Source organism: Panulirus ornatus, chromosome 47 (assembly GCF_036320965.1).
Source record: "Panulirus ornatus isolate Po-2019 chromosome 47, ASM3632096v1, whole genome shotgun sequence".
Taxonomy (NCBI): domain Eukaryota; kingdom Metazoa; phylum Arthropoda; class Malacostraca; order Decapoda; family Palinuridae; genus Panulirus; species Panulirus ornatus.
In genome coordinates this window covers 16,105,053-16,126,605 of record NC_092270.1, presented here as the reverse complement: position 1 = coordinate 16,126,605, position 21,553 = coordinate 16,105,053, and the positions used below count along the sequence as shown (strand labels likewise).

Sequence of the window (21,553 nt, the reverse complement as noted above, 5' to 3'; positions counted from 1 at the left end):
TGTGTTTCTGCATAAATGCTACATTCTTAAGTAATATAAGTATTTCTTTATACTAATGGCCTACAAAGACGTGGATCCGATTTATACATAGAGTGACATTGTTAAAACCATTTTTACCTATTTTGGAAATGCCATAATCCACTAACGGCTTCCAATAGTGTCATATGTATGTTTTCATTTATTTCCACCTTAAACGTTGTAGGTTCTTTTACAATATGATTGACAGTAAGTGGTTTTTGAACATCACCGTATGTGATGAATACCTCATGAGTTGTAGGACTCAGATCAGTCTTTCATTGTCGTGTTTATATATGGTTTGCTGGAACTTGGTTGTATAATGACATACATTTTCATATGATTTATTGATTGAGGCAACTCTCATTGTCAATCAGACTTTACTTAATAATCTTTCTGTTACGGTCAGCTCATTGCAAGATAAATAGGAGATGTTTGCGCAATATTATTGTCAACGGCCACCACGTTGAAAACACCGCGTCTCGTCCGATCAGCGAAGTTAAGCAGCGTTGGGTCTGGTTAGTACTTGGATGGGTGACCGCCTGGGAACACCAGATGCTGTTGGCATTTTGATATGTATTTACCTTTCTTTTCATTGTCGTATGTTCTCATAGATACTGATACCTTCACCTTTGTATATCATATTTGACTGATTAATTTTCCTATTTTAAGTTTAAATATTTTGCCTATCTATGTTATATTTCCTGTTTAAGGCTTTCTTCCCTATTTTACGTTTACAGTATATTAGATATTAAATACCCTTATTTTGAATAATGATGACACAAGTACTTTTCCATTTGATACAAGACACATTTTAATCAGATATGGATGATTTTGAATCTGTTTTCAATTATCTGTGTCTGAGAACTTCCTTGATCCATCTTTCTCTTTTGATATGATTATTTTGTTTTCATTGGAATTCTGTAGTTTACTGTATCAGATGCCTCAGGGAAGTCAAGGAAAACTAAGTATTCTCCTTCCTCGCATCAGAGTTTCATAAATATTTTTGTGATGGATTGCCAGATTGCCACAGTATAGTTTGGAAATAGTATTTGTAGCTTTACTACAGCATTGTTACCATATTACGAGAATATTTCTTCATACAGTTGTATTAGTGTTTCAACTGTATTTTCGTTTAGTTTGTGAGCATTTTATTAATGTAATATCCACTGATAGTATCTTCGTACTTTAGATTGTCAAATCTCATATAAAATATAATCTGTTTTATTCGTAAATTCTGCAATTTACTGTATCAGATGCCTAAGGGAAGTCAAGGAAAACTAAGTATTCTCCTTCCTCGCATCAGAGTTTCATAAATGGTTTTGTGATGGATTGCCAGTACATTTTAGTTTGTTTACTTAGTAGGAAACCATTTTGATGGTAATGGATATCTTTGCTATCAATCAATTTCACTGATGGGTAGTTTTATCCCTTGTTGATTTATGGCCAACCTTGTGTACTGATAACTTAAGTGTCATTTTATGAATATCCACACTATAGTTTGAAAATAGTATTTGTAGCTTTACTACAGCATTTTTTACCATATTACGAGAATATTTCTTCATACAGTTGTATTAATGTTTCAACTGTATTTTCGTTGAGTTTGTGAGCATTTTATTAATGTAATATCCACTGATAGTATCTTTGTACTTTACATTGTCAAATCTCAGATAAAATATAATCTGTTTTATTCATAGATTATAATTATACTTTTCAGTTCTGGACGCTGCTTTGTATCACTTCCTTATCTTTTATTCCCTTTTCGTCTACAATTTATTTTCTTTTTCATTTTCAGCGTTTCTTTATTTTTCTTTTGTACTTGTACCTCTTAATGTTTCTATCTTCTTTTTACAATAGTTTTTAACCAAATTTGTTTTCCATATCCTGTGTTTCTGCATAAATGCTACATTTTTAAGTAATATAAGAATTTCTTTTTCTAAACTAATGGCCTACAAAGACCTGGATCCGATTTATACATAGAGTGACATTGTTAAAACCATTTCTACATATTTTGGAAATGCCATAATCCACTAACGGCATCAAAAATCGTCATATGTATGTTTTCATTTATTTCAACCGTAAAGGTTGTAGGTTCTTTTATAGTATGATTGGCAGTAATTGGTTTTTCAACATCACCGAGTGTGATGAATACCTCATAAGTTGTAGGACTCAGATCAGTCTTTCATTGTCGTGTTTCTATATGGTTTACTGAAACTTGGTTGTATAATGACATACATTTTCATATGATGTATTGATTGAGGCAACTCTCATTGTCAATAAGACTTTGATTAATTTTCTTTCTGTTACTGTAAGCTGATTGAAAAATAAACAGATGTTTGTGCAATATTATTTTCAACGGCCACCACGTTGAAAACACCATTTCTCGTCCGATCAGCGAAATTAAGCAGCGTTTGGTCTGGTTAGTACTTGGATGGGTGACCGCCTGGGAGCACCAGATGCTATTGGCATTTTGATATGTATTTACCTTCTTTTCATTGTCGTATGCTCTCATCGATACAGATACCTTCACCTTTGTATATCATATTTGACTTATCAATTTTCCTATTTTAAGTTTAAATATTTTGCCTATCTATGTTATATTTCCTGTTTAAGGCTTTCTTCCCTATTTTACGTTTACAGTATATATGATATTAAATACCCTTATTTTGAATAATGATGACACAAGTACTTTTCCATTTGATGCAAGACAAATCTTAATCAGATATGTATGATTTTGAATCTGTTTTCAATTAGCTGTGTCTGAAAACTTTCTTGTTCCATTTTTCTCTTTTGATATGATTATTTTGTTTTGAATGGAATTCTGCAGTTTACTGTATCAGATGCCTTAGGGAATTGAAGGAAAACTAAGTATTCTCCTTCCTCGCATCAGAGTTTCATAAATGGTTTTTTGATGGATTGCAGTTCATTTTAGTTTGTTTGCTTTGTAGAAAACCATTTTGATGGTAATGTATATCTTTGTTATCAATCAAGTTCCCTAATGGGTAGTTTTATCACTTGTTTATATATGGCCAACCTTGTGTACTGATAACTTAAGTGTCATTTCATGAATATCCACAGTATAGTTTGAAAATAGTATTTGTAGCTTTATTACAGCATTTTTACCATATTACGAGAATATTTCTTCATACAGTTGTCTTAATGTTTCAACAGATCCAATGATAGTATCTTCGTACTTTAGATTGTCAAATCTCAGATAAAATATAATCTGTTTTATTCATAAATTATAAGTATACTTTTCAATTCTGGACGCTACTTTCTATCAATTTCTTATCTTCTATTCCCTCTTCTCCTTCAAGTCATTTTCTTTTTCATTTTCAGCGTTTCTTTATTTTTGTTTTCTACTTTTACCTCTTAATGTTTCTATCTTCTTTTTACAATCGTTTTTAATCAAATTTGTTTTCCATATCCTGTGTTTCTGCGTAAATGCTACATTTTTAAGTAATATAAGTATTTCTTTTTCTAAACTAATGACCTACAAAGACCTCGATCCGATTTATACATAGAGTGACATTGTTAAATCAATTTTTACATATTTTGGAAATGCCATAATACACTAACGGCTTCCAATAGTGTCATATGTATGTTTTCATTTATTTCAACCTTAAAGGTTGTAGGTTCTTTTATAATATGATTGGCAGTAATTGGTTTTTGAACATCACCGTGTGTGATGAATACCTCATGAGTTGTAGGACTCAGATCAGTCTTTCATTGTCATGTTTATGTATGGTTTACTGGAACTTGGTTGTATAATGACATACATTTTCATATGATGTATTGATTGAGGCAACTCTCATTGTCAATAAGACTTTGATTAATATTCTTTCTCTTACTGTAAGCTTATTGAAATATAAACTGGAGATGTTTGTGCAATATTATTGTCAACGGCCACAACACGTTGAAAAGACCGCTTCTCGTCCGATCAGCCAAGTTAAGCATCGTTGGGTCTGGTTAGTACCTGGATGGGTGACCGCCAGGGAACACCAGATGCTGTTGGCATTCTGATATATAAATACCTTTCTTTTCATTGTCGTATGTTCTTATAGATACTGATACCTTCACCTTTGTATACTATATTTGATTGATTAATTTTCCTCTTTTAGTTTATATATTTTGCCTATCTATGTTTTATTTCCTGTTTAAGGCTTTCTTCCCTATTTTACGTTTGCATTATATATGATATCAAATATCGTTATTTTGAATAATGATGACATAAGTACTTTTCCATTTGATGCAAGACATATCTTAATCAGATATGGATGATTTTGAATCTGTTTTCAATTAGCTTTGTCTTAGAACTTCCTTGATCCATCTTTCACTTTTGATATGATTTTGTTTTCATTGGAATTCTGCAGTTTACTTTACCAGATGCCTTAGGGAAGTCAAGGAAAACTAAGTATTCTCCTTCCTCGCATCAGAGTTTCATAAATGGTTTTGTGATGGATTGCCAGTTCATTTTAGTTTGTTTACTTAGTAGTAAAATATTTTGATGGTAATGGATATCTTTGTTATCAATCAAGTTCCCTAATGGTTAGTTTTATCCCTTGTTGATCTATAGCCAACATTGTGTACTGATATCTTTTGTCATTTTATGAATATCCACAGTATAGTTTGGAAATAGTATTCATAGCGTTAGTACAGCATTTTTAACATATTACGAGAATATTTCTTCATACAGTTGTCATAATGTTTTAACTGAATATCCTTTAGTTTATGAGCATTTTGTTAATGAAAGATCCACTGAGAGTATCTTCGTACTTTAGATTGTCAATTCTCAGATAGTATATATCATGTTTTAGTAATAAATTATAAATATACTTTTCAATTCTGGATGCTGCTTTGTATCCCTTTATTATCTTTTATTCCCTCTTTTTCTGCAAGTCATCTTCCTTTTCAATTTCAGCGTTTCTTTATTTTTGTTTAGTACTTTAACCTATTAATGTCTCTATCTTCTTTTTACAATCGTTTTTAATCAAATTTGTTTTCCATATCCTGTGTTACTGCATAAATGCTACATTTTTAAGTAATGTAAGTATTTCTTTTTCTAAACTAATGGCCTACAAAGACCTGGATCCGATTTATACATAGAGTGACACTGTTAAAGCCATTTTTACATATTTTGGAAATGCCATAATCCACTAACGGCATCCAATAGTGTCATATGTATGTTTTCATTTATTTCAACCTTAAAGGTTGTAGGTTCTTTTATAATATGATTGGCAGTAATTGGTTTTTGAACATCATCGTGTGTGATGAATACCTCATGAGTTGTAGGACTCAGATCAGTCTTTCATTGTCGTGTTTATATATGGTTTACTGGAACTTGGGTGTATAATGTCATACATTTTCATATGATGTATTGATTGAGGCAACTCTCATTTTCAATAAGACTTTGATTAATATTTTTTCTGTTACTGTAAGCTGATTGAAAGATAAACAGAAGATGTTTGTACAATATCAATGTCAACGGCCACACCACGTTGAAAACACCGCTTCTCGTCCGATCAGCGAAGTTAAGCAGTGTTGGGTCTGGTTAGTACTTGGATGGGTGACCGCCTGGGAACACCAGATGCTGTTTTCATTTTGATATATAATTACCTTTCTTTTCATTGTCGTATGTTCTCACAGATACTGATACCTTCACCTTTGTATACTGTATTTGATTGATTAATTTTCCTCTTTTATTTTAAATATTTTGCCTATCTATGTTTTATTTCCTTTTTAAGGCTTTCTTCCCTATTTTACGTTTCCATTATATATGATATCAAATATCGTTATTTTGAATAATGATGACACGAGTACTTTTCCATTTGATGCAAGACACATCTTAATCAGATATGGATGATTTTAAATTTGTTTTCAATTAGCTGTGTCTTAGAACTTCCTTGATCCATCTTTGTCTTTTGATATGATTATTTTGTTTTCATTGGAATTCTGCAGTTTACTGTATCAGATGCCTTAGGGAAGTCAAGGAAAACTATGTATTCTCCTTCCTCGCATCAGAGTTTCATAAATGGTTTTGTGATGGATTGCCAGTTCATTTTAGTTTTTTTACTTAGTAGGAAACCATTTTGATGGTAATGGATATCTTTGTTATCAATCAAGTTCCCTAATGGGTAGTTTTATCCCTTGTTGATTTATGGCCAACCTTGTGTACTGATAACTTAAGTGTCATTTTATGAATATCCACAGTATAGTTTTGATATAGTATTTGTAACTTTACTACAGCATTTTTACCATATTACGAGAATATTTTTTCATACAGTTGTCTTAATGTTTCAACTGTATTTTCGTTTAGTTTGTGATCATTTTATTAATGTAAGATCCACTGATAGTATCTTCGTACTTTAGATTGTCAAATCCCAGAAAAAATATAATCTGATTTATTAATGAATTTAAAGTATACTTTTCAATTCTGGACGCTGCTTTGGATCAATTTCTTATCTTTTACTCCCTCTACTCCTGCAAGTCATTTTCTTTTTCATTTTCAGCGTTTCTTTATTTTTGTTTTTTACTTTTACCACTTAATGTTTCTATCTTCTTTTTACAACCGTTTTTAACCAAATTTGTTTTCCATATCCTGTGTTTCTGCAAAAATGCTACATTTTTAAGTAATATAAGTATTTCTTTTTCTAAACTGATGGCCTACAAAGACCTGGATCCGATTTGTACATAGAGTGACAATGTTATAACCATTTTTAAATATTTTGGAAATGCCATAATCCACTAACGGCATCCAATAGTATCATATGTATGTTTTCATTTATTTCCACATTAGAGGTTGTAGTTTCTTTTATAATATGATTGGCAGTAATTGGCTTTTGAACATCACCGTGTGTGATGAATACCTCATGAGTTGAAGGACTCAGATCAGTCTTTCATTGTCGTGTTTATGTATGGTTTACTGGAATTTGATTGTATAATGACATATTTTGATATGATGTATTGATCGAGGCAACTCTCATTGTCAATAAGACCTTGATTAATATTCTTTCTGTTACTGAAAGCTGATCGAAAGATAAACAGGAGATGTTTGTGCAATGTTATTGTCAACGGCCACACCACTTTCAAAACACCGCTTCTCGTCCGATCAGCGAAGTTAAGCAGCGTTGGGTCTGGTTAGTACTTGGATGGGTGACCGCCTGGGAGCACCAGATGTTGTTGACATTTTGATATGTATTTATCTTTCTTTTCATTGTCGTATGTTCTTATAGATACTGATACCTTCACCTTTGTATACTATATTTGATTGATTGGTTTTCCTCTTTTAGTTTAAATATTTTGCCTATCTATGTTTTATTTCTTGTTTAAGGCTTTCTTCCCTATTTTACGTTTGCATTGTATATGATATCAAATATGGTTATTTTGAATAATGATGACACAAGTACTTTTCCATTTGATGCAAGACACATCTTAATCAGATATAGATGATTTTGAATATGTTTTCAATTAGCTGTGTCTTAGAACTTCCTTGAACCATCTTTCTCTTTTGATATGATTATTTTCTTCTCATTGGAATTCTACAGTTTACTGTACCAGATGCCTTAGGGAAGTCAAGGAAAACTAAGTATTCTCCTTCCTCGCATCAGAGTCTCATAAATGGTTTTGTGATGGATTGCCAGTTCATTTTAGTTTGTTTACTTAGTAGTAAACCATTTTGATGGTAATGGATATCTTTGTTATCAATCAAGTTCCCTAATGGTTAGTTTTATCCCTTGTTGATCTATAGCCAACATTGTGTACTGATATCTTGTGTCATTTTATGAATATCCACAGTATAGTTTGGAAATAGTATTTATAGCGTTAGTACAGCATTTTTAACATATTACGAGAATATTTCTTCATACAGTTGTCTTAATGTTTTAACTGAATATTCCTTTAGTTTGTGAGCATTTTATTAATGAAAGATCCACTGAGAGTATCTTCGTACTTTAGATTGTCAAATCTCAGATAATATATATTCTGTTTTAGTAATAAATTATAAATATACTTTTCAATTCTGGACGCTGCTTTGTATCACTTTCTTCTCTTTTATTCGCTCTTCTCCTGCAAGTCATCTTCTTTTTCATTTTCAGCGTTTCTTTATTTTTCTTCAGTACTTTTACCTATTAATATTTCTATCTTCTTTTTACAATCGTTTTTAATAAAATTTGTTTTCCATATCCTGTGTTACTGCATACATGCTACATTTTTAGGTAATATAAGTATTTCTTTTTCTATATTAAAGACCTACAAAGACCTGGATCCGATTCATACATAGAGTGACATTGTTAAAAACATTTTTACATATTTTGGAAATGCCATAATCCACTAACGGCTTCCAATAGTGTCATATGTATGTTTTCATTTATTTCCACCTTAAAGGTTGTAGGTTCTTTTATAATATGATTGGCAGTATTTGGTTTTTGAACATCACCATGTGTGATGAATACCTCATGAGTTGTAGGACTCAGATCAGTCTTTCAATGTCGTGTTTATATATGGTTTACTGGAACTTAGTTGTATAATGATATACATTTTTATATGATGTATTGATTGAGGCAACTCTCATTTTCAATAAGACTTTACTTAATTTTTCTGTTACGGTAAGCTGATTGCAAGATAAATAGTAGATGGTTGTGCAATATTATTGTACACGGCCACACCACTTTCAAAACACCGCTTCTCGTCCGATCAGCGAAGTTAAGCAGCGTTGGGTCTGGTTAGTACTTGGATGGGTGACCGCCTGGGAACACCAGATGCTGTTGGCATATTATTATGTATTTACCTTTCTTTCATTGTCGTATGTTCTCATAGATACTGATACCTTCACCTTTCTATATCATATTTGACTGATTAATTTTCCTATTTTAAGTTTAAATATTTTGCCTATCTATGTTTTATTTCCTGTTTAAGGCTTTCTTCCCTATTTTACGTTTATAGTATACATGATATTAAATACCATTATTTTGAATAATGATGACACAAGTACTTTTCCATTTGATGCAAGACACATCTTCATCAGATATGGATGATTTTGAATCTGTTTTCAATTAGCTGTGTCTTAGAACTTCCTTGGTCCATCTTTCTCTTTTGATATGATTATTTTGTTTTCATTGGAACTCTGCAATTTACTGTATCAGATGCCTTAGGGAAGTCAAGGAAAACTAAGTATTCTCCTTCCTCGCATCAGAGTTTCATACATGGTTTTGTGATGGATTGCCAGTTCATTTTAGATTCTTTATTTAGTAGTAAACCATTTTGATGGTAATGGATATCTTTGTTATCAATCAAGTTCCCTAATGGTTAGTTTTATCCCTTGTTGATTTATAGCTAACCTTGTGTACTGATATCTTATGTGTCATTTTATGAATATCCATAGTATAGTTTGGAAATAGTATTTGTAGCTTTAGTACAGCATTTTTACAATATTACAAGAATATTTCTTCATACAGTTGTCTTAACCTTTTAACTGAATATTCGTTTAGTTTGTGAGCATTTTATTAATGTAAGATCCATTGATAGTATCTTCGTACTTTAGATTGTCAAATCTCAGATAACATATATTCTGTTTAATTAATAAATTATAAATATACTGGTTTGTATCACTTTCTTACCTTTTATTCCCTCTTCTCCTGCAAGTCATTTTCTTTTTCATTTTAAACGTTTCTTTATTTTTGCTCTGTACTTTTACCTCTTAATGTTTCTATCTTCTTTTTACAATCGTTTTTAATGAAATTTGTTTTCCATATCCTGTGTTACTGCACTAATGCTACATTTTAAGTAATATAAGTATTTCTTTTTCTATATTAATGGCCTACAAAGACCTGGATCCGATTTATACATAGAGTGACATTCTTAAAACCATTTTTACATATTTTGGAAATACCATACTCCAGTAACGCCTTCAATAGTGTCATATGTATTTCTTCATTTATTTCCACCTTAAAGATTGTAGGTTCTTTATAATATGATTGGCAGTAATTGGTTTTTGAACATCACCGTGTGGGATGAATACCTCATGAGTTGTACGACTCAGATCAGTCTTTCATTGTCGTGTTTATATATGGTTTACTGGAACTTGGTTGTATAATGACATAAATTTTCATATGATGTATTGATTGAGGCAAATCTCATTGTCAATAAGACTTTACTTAATAATCTTTCTGTTACGGTAAGCTGATCGCAAAATAAATAGGAGATGTTTGTTCAATATTATTGTCAACGGCCACACCACGTTGAAAACACCGCTTCTCGTCCGATCAGCGAAGTTAAACAGCGTTGGGTCTGGTTAGTACTTAGATGGGTGACTGCCTGGGAACACCAGATGCTGTTGGCATTTTGATATATAATTACCTTTCTTTCCATTGTCGTATATTCTTACAGATATTGATACCTTCACCTTTGTATATGATATTTAACTGATTAATTTTCCTTATTTAGTTTAAATATTTTTGCCTATCTATGTTTTATATTATTACTTTTTTTTATTATACTCTGTCGCTGTCTCCCGCGTTTGCGAGGTAGCGCAAGGAAACAGACGAAAGAAATGGCCCAACCCCCCCCCATACACATGTATATACATACGTCCACACACGCAAATATACATACCTACACAGCTTTCCATGGTTTACCCCAGACGCTTCACATGCCTTGATTCAATCCACTGACAGCACGTCAACCCCGGTATACCACATCGTTCCAATTCACTCTATTCCTTGCCCTCCTTTCACCCTCCTGCATGTTCAGGCCCCGATCACACAAAATCTTTTTCACTCCATCTTTCCACCTCCAATTTGGTCTCCCTCTTCTCCTCGTTCCCTCCACCTCCGACACATATATCCTCTTAGTCAATCTTTCCTCACTCATTCTCTCCATGTGCCCAAACCACTTCAAAACACCCTCTTCTGCTCTCTCAACCACGCTCTTTTTATTTCCACACATCTCTCTTACCCTTACGTTACTCACTCGATCAAACCACCTCACACCACACATTGTCCTCAAACATCTCATTTCCAGCACATCCATCCTCCTGCACACAACTCTATCCATAGCCCACGCCTCGGAACCATACAACATTGTTGGAACCACTATTCCTTCAAACATACCCATTTTTGCTTTCCGAGATAATGTTCTCGACTTCCACACATTCTTCAAAGCTCCCAGAATTTTCGCCCCCTCCCCCACCCTATGATCCACTTCCGCTTCCATGGTTCCATCCGCTGCCAGATCCACTCCCAGATATCTAAAACACTTCACTTCCTCCAGTTTTTCTCCATTGAAACTCACCTCCCAATTGACTTGACCCTCAACCCTACTGTACCTAATAACCTTGCTCTTATTCACATTTACTCTTAACTTTCTTCTTCCACACACTTTACCAAACTCAGTCACCAGCTTCTGCAGTTTCTCACATGAATCAGCTACCAGCGCTGTATCATCAGCGAATAACAACTGACTCACTTCCCAAGCTCTCTCATCTCCAACAGACTTCATACTTGCACCTCTTTCCAAAACTCTTGCATTTACCTCCCTAACAACCCCATCCATAAACAAATTAAACAACCATGGAGACATCACACACCCCTGCCGCAAACCTACATTCACCGACAACCAGTCACTCTCCTCTCTTCCTACACGTACACATGCCTTACATCCTCGATAAAAACTTTTCACTGCTTCTAACAACTTTCCTCCCACACCATATATTCTTAATACCTTCCACAGAGCATCTCTATCAACTCTATCATATGCCTTCTCCAGATCCATAAATGCTACATACAAATCCATTTGCTTTTCTAAGTATTTCTCACATACATTCTTCAAAGCAAACACCTGATCCACACATCCTCTACCAATTCTGAAACCACACTGCTCTTCCCCAATCTGATGCTCTGTACATGCCTTCACCCTCTCAATCAATACCCTCCCATATAATTTACCAGGAATACTCAACAAACTTATACCTCTGTAATTTGAGCACTCACTCTTATCCCCTTTGCCTTTGTACAATGGCACTATGCACGCATTCCGCCAATCCTCAGGCACCTCACCATGAGACATACATACATTAAATAACCTTACCAACCAGTCAACAATACAGTCACCCCCTTTTTTAATAAATTCCACTGCAATACCATCCTAACCTGCTGCCTTGCCGGCTTTCATCTTCCGCAAAGCTTTCACTACCTCTTCTCTGTTTACCAAATCATTTTCCCCAACCCTCTCACTTTGCACACCACCTCGACCAAAACACCCTACATCTGCCACTCTATCATCAAAGACATTCAACAAACCTTCAAAATACTCACTCCATCTCCTTCTCACATCACCACTACTTGTTATCACCTCCCCATTTGCGCCCTTCACTGATGTTCCCATTTGCTCCCTTGTCTTACGCACTTTATTTACCTCCTTCCAGAACATCTTTTTATTCTCCCTAAAATTTAATGATACTCTCTCACCCCAACTCTCATTTGCCCTTTTTTTCACCTCTTGCACCTTTCTCTTCACCTCCTGTCTCTTTCTTTTATACATCTCCCACTCAATTGCATTTTTTCCCTGCAAAAATCGTCCAAATGCCTCTCTCTTCTCTTTCACTAATACTCTTACTTCTTCATCCCACCACTCACTACCCTTTCTAATCAACCCACCTCCCACTCTTCTCATGCCACAAGCATCTTTTGCGCAATCCATCACTGATTCCCTAAATACATCCCATTCCTCCCCCACTCCCCTTACTTCCATTGTTCTCACCTTTTTCCATTCTGTACTCAGTCTCTCCTGGTACTTCCTCACACAAGTCTCCTTCCCAAGCTCACTTACTCTCACCACCCTCTTCACCCCAACATTCACTCTTCTTTTCTGAAAACCCATACAAATCTTCACCTTAGCCTCCACAAGATAATGATCAGATATCCCTCCAGTTGCACCTCTCAGCACATTAACATCCAAAAGTCTCTCTTTCGCACGCCTGTCAATTAACACGTAATCCAATAACGCTCTCTGGCCATCTCTCCTACTTACATAAGTATACTTATGTATATCTCGCTTTTTAAACCAGGTATTCCCAATCATCAGTCCTTTTTCAGCACATAAATCTACAAGCTCTTCACCATTTCCATTTACAACACTGAACACCCCATGTATACCAATTATTCCCTCAACTGCCACATTACTCACCTTTGCATTCAAATCACCCATCACTATAACCCGGTCTCGTGCATCAAAACCACTAACACACTCGTTCAGCTGCTCCCAAAACACTTGCCTCTCATGATCTTTCTTCTCATGCCCAGGTGCATATGCACCAATAATCACCCACCTCTCTCCATCAACTTTCAGTTTTACCCATATTAATCGAGAATTTACTTTCTTACATCCTATCACATACTCCCACAACTCCTGTTTCAGGAGTATTGCTACTCCTTCCCTTGCTCTTGTCCTCTCACTAACCCCTGACTTTACTCCCAAGACATTCCTAAACCACTCTTCCCCTTTACCCTTGAGCTTCGTTTCACTCAGAGCCAAAACATCCAGGTTCCTTTCCTCAAACATACTACCTATCTCTCCTTTTTTCACATCTTGGTTACATCCACACACATTTAGGCACCCCACTCTGAGCCTTCGAGGAGGATGAGCACTCCCCGCGTGACTCCTTCTTCTGTTTCCCATGTTAGAAAGTTAATACAAGGAGGGGAGGATTTCTGGCCCCCCGCTCCCGTCCCCTTTAGTCGCTTTCTACGACACGCGAGGAATACGTGGGAAGTATTCTTTCACTCCTATCCCCAGGGATAATATACATATATATATATACATATTTTTTTTTTTTTTTTTTTTTTTTTTTTTTTTTTTTTTTACATATACATATACACATACACACACACACACATACATACGTACATATACACACACACACACATACATATATATACATATGAAAAATGTTTTATTTCCTGTTTAATGTTTTCTTCCCTATTTTGCGTTTACAAGTCAATTGGGAGGTGAGTTTGAATGGAGAAAAACTGGAGGAAGTGAAGTGTTTTAGATATCTGGGAGTGGATCTGGCAGCGGATGGAACCATGGAAGCGGAAGTCGATCATAGGGTGGGGGAGGGGGCGAAAATTCAGGGAGCCTTGAAGAATGTGTGGAAGTCGAGAACATTATCTCGGAAAGCAAAAATGGGTATGTTTGAAGGAATAGTGGTTCCAACAATGTTGTATGGTTGCGAGGCGTGGACTATGGATAGAGTTGTGCGCAGGAGGATGGATGTGCTGGAAATGAGATGTTTGAGGACAATGTGTGGTGTGAGGTGGTTTGATCGAGTAAGTAACGTAAGGGTAAGAGAGATGTGTGGAAATAAAAAGAGCGTGGTTGAGAGAGCAGAAGAGGGTGTTTTGAAATGGTTCGGGCACATGGAGAGAATGAGTGAGGAAAGATTGACCAAGAGAATATATATGTCGGAGGTGGAGGGAACGATTAGAAGGAGACCAAATTGGAGGTGGAGAGATGGAGTGAAAAATATTTTGTGTGATCGGGGCCTGAACATGCGGGAGGGTGAAAGGAGGGCAAGGAATAGAGTGAATTGGAGCGATGTGGTATACCGGGGTTGACGTGCTGTCAGTGGATTGAATCAAGGCATGTGAAGCGTCTGGGGTAAACCATGGAAAGCTGTGTAGGTATGTATATTTTGCGTGTGTGGACGTATGTATATACATGTGTATGGGGGTGGGTTGGGCCATTTCTTTCGTCTGCTTCCTTGCGCTACCTCGCAAACGCGGGAGACAGCAAAAAAAAAAAAAATCATATATGATATTAAATATCGTTATTTTGAATAATGATGACACAAGTACTTTTCCATTTGATGGAAGACACATCTTAATCAGATATGGATGATTTTGAATCTGTTTTCAATTAGCTCTGTCTTAGAAGTTCCTTGATCCATCTTTCTCTTTTGATATGATTATTTTGTTTTCATTGGAATTTTGCAGTTTACTGTATCAGATGCCTTAGGGAAGTCAAGGAAAACTAAGTATTCTCCTTCCTCGCATCAGTTTCATAAATGGTTTTGTGATGGATTGCCAGTTCATTTTAGTTTGTTTACTTTGTAGGAAACCATTTATATGGTAATGGATATCTTTGTTATCAACCAAGTTCCCTAATGGTTAGTTTTATCCCTTGCTGATTTATAGCCAACCTTGTGTACTGACATCTAGAGTGTCATTTTATGAATATCCACAGTATAGTTTGGAAATAGTATTTGTAGGTTTAATACAGCATTTTTACCATATTACGAGAATATTTCTTCATACAATTGTCTTAATGTTTTAACTGAATATTCGTTTAGTTTGTGAGCATTTTATTAATGTAAGAACCTTTGATATTATCTTCGTCCTTTGTCAAATCTCAGATAATATACATTCTGTTTTACTAATAAATTATAAATATACTTTTCAATTCTGGACGCTGCTTTGTATCACTTTCTTATCTTTTTTCCCTTTTCTCCTGCAAATCATTTTCTTTTTCATTTTCAGAGTTTCTTTACATTTGTTTTGTACATTTACCTCTTAATATTTCTATCTTCTTTTTACAATCGTTTTTAATCAAATTTGTTTTCCATATCCTGTGTTACTGCATGAATGCTACATATTAAGTAATATAAGTATTTCTTTTTCTATATCAATGGCCTACAAAGACCTGAATCCGATTTATACATAGAGTGACATTGTTAAAACCATTTTTACATATTTTGGAAATGCCATAATCCACTAACGGCTTCCAATAGTGTCATATGTATGTTTTCATTTATTTCCACCTTAAAGGTTGTAAAGGTTGTAGGTTCTTTTATAATATGATTGGCAGTAATTGGTTTTTGAACATCACCGTGTGGGATGAATACCTCATGAGTTGTAGGACTCAGATCAGTCTTTCATTGTTGTGTTTATATATTATTTACTGGAACTTGATTGTATAATGACATACATTTTCATATGAAGTATTGATTGAGGCAACTCTCATTGTCAAGAAGACTTTATTTAATAGTCTCTCTTTTACTGTAACCTGATTGGTATATAAATAGGAGATGTTTGTGCAGTATTATTGTCAACGGCCACACCATGTTGAAAACGCCGCTTCTCCTCCGATCAGCGAAGTTAAGCAGCGTTGGGTCTGGTTAGTACTTGGATGGGTGTCCGTCTGGGGACACCAGTTGCTTTTGGCATTTTGATATATAATTACCTTTCTTTTCATTGTCGTATATTCTTATAGATACTGATACCTTCAAATTTGTATATGATATTTGACTGATTAATTTTCCTCTTTTAGTTTAAATATTTTGCCTATCTATGTTTTATTTCCTGTTTAAGGCTTTCTTCCCTATTTTACGTTTACATTATATATATTAAATATCGTTATTTTGAATAATGATGACACAAGTACTTTTCCATTTGATGCAAGACACATTTTATCAGATATGGATGATTTTGAATCTGTTTTCAATTAGCTGTGTCTTAGAACTTCCTTGATCCATCTTTCTCTTTTTCACCATATGCAAAAGTACTTGTGTCATCATTATTCAAAATAACGATATTTGATTTATAAAATATAAACGTAAAACAGGGCATAAACCTTAAAAAGGAAATACATCTGAAATAGGCAAAATCTTGAAACTAAAAGAGGAAAATTCATCAGTCTAATATCATATTCAAAATTAAAGTATCCAATATCTGTAAAGATATATTATAATCGAAAAGAAGGGTAATTATATATCAAAATGCCAACAGCAGCTGGTGTTCCCAGGCGGTCACCCATCCAAGTACTAACTAAACCCAACGCTGCTTAACTTCGCTGATCGAACGAGAAGCGGTGTTTTTGACGTGGTGTGGCCGTTGACAATAATATTGCACAAACATCTCCTATCTATCTTGCAATCACCTTACAGTAACAGAAAAACTATTAAGTAAAGTCTTCTTGACAATGCCTCATTCAATACATCATATGAAAATGTATGTCATTTATACAACCAAGTTCCAGTAAATCATATATTAACACGACAATGAAAGACTGATCTGAGTCCTACAACTCATGAGGTATTCATCACACACGGTGATGTTCAAAAACCAATTACTGCCAATCATATTATAAAAGAACCTACAACCTTTAAGGTCGCAATAAATGTAAACAAACATATCACACTATTGGAAGCCGTTAGTGGATAAAGGCACCTGAGCTTACACTTCCAAAATAGTATATCAAAAATGGTTTTAACTATGTCACTTTATGTATAAATCGGAACCAGGTCTTTGTAGGCCATTGATTGAGAGGACTTATATTACTTAAGAATGTAGTATAAATACAATAACACCAGGGTATGAAAAACGAGTTTGATTACTAAAGATTGTGAAAAGATATAAGCACTAAGAGGTAAAAGTACACAAAAAAGAATAAAGAAACACTGAAAATGATAGAAGAGAATGACTTGAAGGAGATGGAACAAATGATAAGTGATCCAAAGCAAGATACAGAATGAAAAAGGATATATATTATCTACTAATAAAACAGAATATATGTTATCTGACATTTGACAATTCAAAGTACGAAGATACTATCAGTGGATCTTACATTAATAGAAGGCTCACTGACTAAATGAATATTCAGTAAAAACATTAAGACAACTGTATGAAGAAATATTCCCGTAATATGGTATAAATGCTGTACTAAAGCTACAAATACTATTTCCAAACTATACTGTGGATATTCATAAAATGACACTTAAGATATCAGTACACAAGGTTGAATATAAATCAACAAGGGATAAAACTAACCATTAGGGAACTTGATTGATAACAAAGTTATCCATTACCATCAAAATGGTTTACTACTAAGTAAACAAACTAAAAGTGAATTGCTAGTCCATAACAAAGCCATGTATGAAATTCTGAAACAAGGAACGAAAATACTTAGTTTCCCTTGACTTCCCTAAGGCATCTGATACAGTAAACTGCAAAATAAACACAAAATAATCATATCAAAAGAGATAGATGGATCAAGGAAGTTCTACGACAGAGCTAATTGAAAATAGATTCAAAATCATTCATATCTGATTATGATGTGCCTTGCATCAAATGGAAAAGTACTTCTGTCATCATTATTCAAAATAACGATATTTTTGATATATAAAATGCAAAGGTAAAAGGGGAAGAAAACCTTAAACAGGAAATAAAACATAGATAGGCAAAATCTTTAAACTAAAACAGGAAAAATAATCAGTCAAATATCATATACAAAAATGAAGGTATCAATATTTATAACAATATATGAAAATCGAAAAGAAAGGTAATTATATATCAAAATGCCAACAGCATCTGGTGTTCCCAGGCGGTCACCCATCCAAGTACTAACCAGACCCAACGCTGCTTAACTTCCCTCATCGGACGAGAAGAGGTGTTTTCAACGTGCTGTGGCCGTTGACAATTCAATTGCACAAACATCTCCTATTTATCTTGCAATCACCTTACAGTAACAGAAAACCTATCAAGTAAAGTCTTCTTGACAATGAGAGATGTCTCAATCAATACATCCTATGAAAATGTATGTCCTATATTCAACCAAGTTCCAGTAAACCAAATATTAACACGACAATGAGAGACTGATCTGAGTCCTACAACTCATGAGGTATTCATCACACACGGTGATGTTCAAAAACCAATTACTGCCAATCATGTTATAAAAGAACCTACAACCTTTAAGGTGGAAATGAATGAAAACACATCACACTATTGGAAGCCGTTAGTGAATCAAGGTACTTGAGCTTACACTTCCAAAATATTACATCAAAAATGGTTTTAACAATGTCACTCTATGTATAAATTGGAACCTGGTGTCTGTAAGCCATAAACAGAAACGAAAAAGGACTCACATTACTTAAAAGTGCAGTATAAAGCGAAAAATACAAGAAAAGGAAAACGAGTTTGATGACTAAAGAATGTCAAAAGAAGATGGGATAAGCAATAAGAAGAAAAACGACAGTAAAATTAGAATAAAAAATAACAATAAGGAAAAGGAATTACTCGCGTGAAAAGAGGGAATAAATGATAACCACGTTATACAAAACAGCTTGCAGAATGAAAAAGGATGTTTATCATTTATCAATAACACAGACTATATATCATCTGTGATTTGACCATTTAAAGTAGGAACATAGTATCAAAGGATCTTACATTACCAGAATGTTTACTGACTAAATGAATATTCAGGAAAAACATTAAGACAACTGTATGAAGAAATATTCGCTTAATATAGTAGAAATGCTGTACTATAGCTACAAATACTATTTCCAAACTATACTGTGGATATTCATAAAATGACACTTAAGATATCAGTACACAAGGTCGGCTATAAATCACCAAGGGAGAAACCTAACCATTAGGGAACTTGATTGATAACAAAGATATCCATTACCATCAAAATGGTTTCCTACTAAGTAAACAAACTAAAAGTAAATTGCTAGTCCATAACAAAACTATTTATGAAACTCTGATGCAAGGAAGGAAAATACTTAGTTTTCCTTGACTTCCCTAAGGCATCTGATACAGTAAACTGCAAAATTCCAACGAAAACAAAATAATCATATCAAAATAGAGACATGGATCAAAGAAGTTCTAAGACAGAGCTAATTGAACACAGATTCAAAATCATCCATACCTGATTAAGATGTGTCTTGCATCAAATGGAAAAGTTCACGTGTCACCATCATTCAAAATAATGATATTTGATATCATATAAAATGTAAACGTAAAATTGGGAAGAAAACCTTAAATAGGAAATTAAACTGAAATAGGCAAAATCTTTAAACTAAAAGAGGAAAATTAATCAGTCAGATATCATACATGAAATTGAAGTTGTCAAAATCTGTAGAAATGTATGAAAATCGATAACAAGGGTAATTATATATCAAAATGCCAACAGCATCTGGGGTTCTCAGGTGGTCACCCATCCAAGTACTAACCACACCCAACGCTGCTTAACTTCGCTCATCAGACGAGAAGAGGTGTTTTCAACGTGGTGTGGCCATTGACAACAATATTGCACAAACATCTATTTATCTTGCAATCAGCTTACAGTAACAGAAAAGCTATTAAGTAAAGTCTTCTTGACAATGAGAGTTGCCTCAATCAATACATCATATGAAAATGTATGTCATTTATACAACCAAGTTCCAGTAAACCATATATTAACACGACAATGAAAAACTGATCTGAGTCCTACAACTCACGAGGTATTCATCACACACGGTGATGTTCAAAAACCAATTACTGCCAATTATATTATAAAAGAACCTACAACCTTTAAGGTGGAAATGAATGAAAACAAACATATCACACTATTGGAAGCCGTTAGTGGATTAAGGCACTTGAGATTACACTTCAAAAATATTATATCAAAAATGGTTTTAACAATGTCACTCTATGTATAAATTGGAACCTGGTGTCTGTAGGCCATAAACAGAAACGAAAAGAAAGGACTTATATTACTTAAAAGTGAAGTATAAAAGCAAAAATACAAGATAAGGAAAACAAGTTTGATAAATAAAGATTGTCTAAAGAAGATGGGATAAGCAATAAGAAAAGGACAGAAAAATTAAAATAAAGAAATGACAATAAAGAAAGGGAATTACTTGTAATAAAAGAAGGAATAAATGATAACCACGTTATACAAAACAGCTTGCAGAATGAAAAAGGATGTTTATCATTTATCAATAACACAGACTATATATCATCTGTGATTTGACCATTAAAAGTAGGAACATAGTATCAAAGGATATTACATTACCAGAATGGTTACTGACTAAATGAATATTCAGTTAAAACATTAAGACAACTGTATGAAGAAATATTCTCTTAATATAGTAGAAATGCTGTACTAAAGCTACAAATACTATTTCCAAACTATACTGTGGATATTCATAAAGTGACACTTAAGATATCAGTACACAAGGTTGGCAATAGATCAACAATGGATAAAACTAACCATTAGGGAACATGATTGATAAAAAAGATATCTATTACCATCAAAATGGTTTCATACTAAGTAAACAAACTAAAAGTGAATTGCTAGTCCATCAAACTCGTTTTCTATATCCTGTGTTTTTCCATTTATGCTACATTTTTAAGTAATGTAAGTCCTTTCTTTTCGTTTCTGTTTATGGCCTAGAGACACCAGATTCCAATGTATACATAGAGTGACATTGTCAAAACCATTTTTGATATAATCTTTTGGAAGTGTAAGCTCAAGTGCCTTAATCCACTAACGGCTTCCAATAGTGTGATATGTTTGTTTTCATTCATTGCCACCTTAAAGGTTGTAGGTTGTTTTATAATATGATTGGCAGTAATTGGTTTTTGAACATCACCGTGTGTGATGAATACCTCATGAGTTGTAGGACTCAGGTCAGTCTTTCATTGTCGTGTTGATATAAGGTTAACTTGAACTTGGTTGTATAAATGACTTATATTTTCATATGATGCATTAATTAGAATGCTTA

General features: G+C 34.0%; 4 non-coding genes and 7 pseudogenes across 4 annotated transcripts; 8 read left to right on the top strand and 3 right to left on the bottom strand.

Moving 5' to 3' along the window:
* The first annotated feature begins 465 nt into the window (after window positions 1-465).
* LOC139763776 (5S ribosomal RNA) lies at window positions 466-582 on the top strand. Its single transcript, XR_011716255.1, has one exon. It is a non-coding gene; the product is annotated as a 5S ribosomal RNA (ribosomal RNA).
* Window positions 583-2,366: 1,784 nt separating this feature from the next.
* LOC139763745 (5S ribosomal RNA) lies at window positions 2,367-2,483 on the top strand (annotated as a pseudogene).
* Window positions 2,484-3,913: 1,430 nt separating this feature from the next.
* On the top strand, window positions 3,914-4,032 carry LOC139763796 (5S ribosomal RNA; annotated as a pseudogene).
* A 1,463-nt stretch (window positions 4,033-5,495) lies between these two features.
* Window positions 5,496-5,614, top strand: LOC139763771 (5S ribosomal RNA). Its single transcript, XR_011716250.1, has one exon. It is a non-coding gene; the product is annotated as a 5S ribosomal RNA (ribosomal RNA).
* Window positions 5,615-7,081: 1,467 nt separating this feature from the next.
* Window positions 7,082-7,200, top strand: LOC139763773 (5S ribosomal RNA). The gene has a single exon (XR_011716252.1). It is a non-coding gene; the product is annotated as a 5S ribosomal RNA (ribosomal RNA).
* Window positions 7,201-8,664: 1,464 nt separating this feature from the next.
* Window positions 8,665-8,783, top strand: LOC139763788 (5S ribosomal RNA; annotated as a pseudogene).
* Window positions 8,784-10,232: 1,449 nt separating this feature from the next.
* Window positions 10,233-10,351, top strand: LOC139763770 (5S ribosomal RNA). The gene has a single exon (XR_011716249.1). It is a non-coding gene; the product is annotated as a 5S ribosomal RNA (ribosomal RNA).
* Window positions 10,352-16,112: 5,761 nt separating this feature from the next.
* Window positions 16,113-16,231, top strand: LOC139763737 (5S ribosomal RNA; annotated as a pseudogene).
* A 553-nt stretch (window positions 16,232-16,784) lies between these two features.
* Window positions 16,785-16,903, bottom strand: LOC139763794 (5S ribosomal RNA; annotated as a pseudogene).
* A 1,459-nt stretch (window positions 16,904-18,362) lies between these two features.
* Window positions 18,363-18,481, bottom strand: LOC139763787 (5S ribosomal RNA; annotated as a pseudogene).
* Window positions 18,482-19,968: 1,487 nt separating this feature from the next.
* LOC139763795 (5S ribosomal RNA) lies at window positions 19,969-20,087 on the bottom strand (annotated as a pseudogene).
* Between the last annotated feature and the right edge of the window lie 1,466 nt (window positions 20,088-21,553).